Here is a 2,465-nt window from a genome sequence, read left to right as displayed (position 1 = left end):
ATCTCTGAAAAGCAGCACTATCCTGACATCTAACACCATAGTTGAGTTTTGCTTGATTTTTACCTTGGTATAAGTGGAATCATATAGTATTTTCTCTTCTGCACTTAGAGTTTTTCACTCAACACTTTGTTTTTGAGATGTGATATTACTTGTGATATTACTTGAAGATATTATTATTATGTGGGACTTTAAAAAGAAGACTATATATAACTTGAGGAGTTCTGAACATGTATTAATGATTGATTTATCTTGTCATATATTTCTTTGTATTTTTCTATCTATCTATCATCTATTATCTAATCTACATCATCAATGAGTTTAAGTATAGTTATATTTTTGTGTTTATTCATTTACCAAATATTTATCGACAATTTACTGTGTATAAGATGAAATTCTAGTCACTGGGAAGTTAATAATAAACTAGAGGTTCACATTTTCATGGTTTGGTGTACTGATAAATTTCAGAATTTTTAGTCAATTTTGACTCAGGTACTGGTTCAGAATATGTTTTATGGTTCTTCTTCATGTTTTTTTATGCCCATTGATACTCCACAGCCAAGTGTTGCCCACTGTTTCTCTTGGGGGCAATTTTTGCCTCAAATCTGATTTATCTCAAGTTCATGTACTACTTTTAACAAGTTGTCTTGACTTTCCTTTGCTCCGCTTTGAAGATAGAAGCTTTCTGTTGTAAATATACACATTGCTTTGACACTGTGTCTGTTGACCTAGTTATTTCAGTCCCTATTCTCTATTTTGCAACTTAATTTCAATGTGAATACATTCTTCAAAATGTCCTTTGTCTATAAGGAATTAATTATGTCCATTTATGGAATTATTATTCAGTGTATAATGGGATAGCGCAAAGAAACTTTCTAATGTTAGGAAAACTCTCAAAAACACATAATGAACATTTGGTTAAAACCAAAGCATATTTAATTTGTTATTATTATCTATTATTGTGTTTATTTTTGTTAAAAGTCATTTCATTTCACCACTGTTAAACATTCTCTTTCCATTGCTACATTTATATTAAACATCAGAATTTTGCTTCTTAACTGTTTTATTTCCCCAAATATGTAATATCATATTTATTGAATCTGAAATTCTAATACTAATAATCCCAAACCAAAAATTCTGTTTAGAAAATTAATGAGTTACAAATGTCCTAAATATGCTGAGATAAATAAGAAACAAAAATTATTCCTCTTTGTCTATGAAGAAATTATTTCAATTAGAACATTACATTATCATTTACACATTTTCTATTTTAACTGAGTTAATTATTAAAGCCTTAGTTAAAATATAAAAGGTTTAAAAGGTAATGAATGTTATGATTGAAATTCAAACTGGATTCAGAAGAGCACATGGAACAAGGAATATTGTTGCTGAGGTCAGATGCCTCTTGACTGAAAATAAAGAATATCAGAGAGATGTTTACCTATGTTTTATTGACTATGCAAAGTGATTTGACTGTGTGGATCAGAACAAATAATGGATATCACTGCGAAGAATGGGAATTCCAGAACAGTTCATTGTGCTTGTGAGCAACCTGTACATAGATCACGAGGCAGGAGTTCAAACTGAACCAGAGACATATTTCATGTTTTAAAATCAGTAAAGGTGAGCATCTGGGGTATATCATTTCAACATAGTTATTCAATCTGTATGCTGAGCATATAATCTGAGAAATGAGATTATATGAAAAAGAATGCAAATTCAGGATTAGGGAAGACTCATCAAAACCTGCCATATGCTGATGATATAAGCTTGCTTGCTGCAAGTGAAGAGAACTTGAAGCATTTTACTGATGAACATCAAAGAGTAAAATCTTCAGTGTAGATTACACCTGAACATAAAGAAAACAAAAATCTTCACCTTGGCCAACAAGCAATATCATGATAAATGGACAAATGACTGAAGCTGTCAAGTATTTCTTTTTACTTGGATTAATGGCCGTGGAAGCAGCAGTGAAGAAATCCGATGATATTTTGCGCTGGGGAAATCTGCTGCCAAAGATCTCTTTGCAGTGTTAATGAGCCAACAGGTCACTTTGATGACTAAGGTGTGCTTGATCCAAGCCATTATCTTCTCTGTAGCCTCATATGCATGTGAAAGCAGAACAATGGCAAAGGAAAAGAACAAAAGAATTGGAGTATTTGAATTTTGGTGTTGGCAAAAAAAATATTGAATATACCATGGACTGCCTGAACAAAGAAGTACAGCCTGAGTGCTCCTTAGAAGCAAGAATGGCCAGATTCCATCTGTCATACTTTGGCCAAGTTATCAGGAGGGACAGATCCCTGGAGAAGAATATCATGCTTGGTAAGGTAGACGGAGGGAGCTCTGGTGGCATAGTAGCTAAGGCACTTAACTGCTAACCAGAAGGCTGGCGGTTCAAACCCACCAGCCACTCCTCGGAAGGAAGGTTGGGCAATCCTACTTCCGTAGTGATACTGCCTCGGAAA

This window comes from Orycteropus afer, unplaced genomic scaffold, assembly GCF_000298275.1.
Source record: "Orycteropus afer afer isolate SDZICR_OR568_19922 unplaced genomic scaffold, OryAfe1.0 scaffold00636, whole genome shotgun sequence".
NCBI classification, from domain to species: domain Eukaryota; kingdom Metazoa; phylum Chordata; class Mammalia; order Tubulidentata; family Orycteropodidae; genus Orycteropus; species Orycteropus afer.
The sequence above is the reverse complement of the archived record's forward strand: the minus strand, read 5'-3'. Positions refer to the sequence as shown.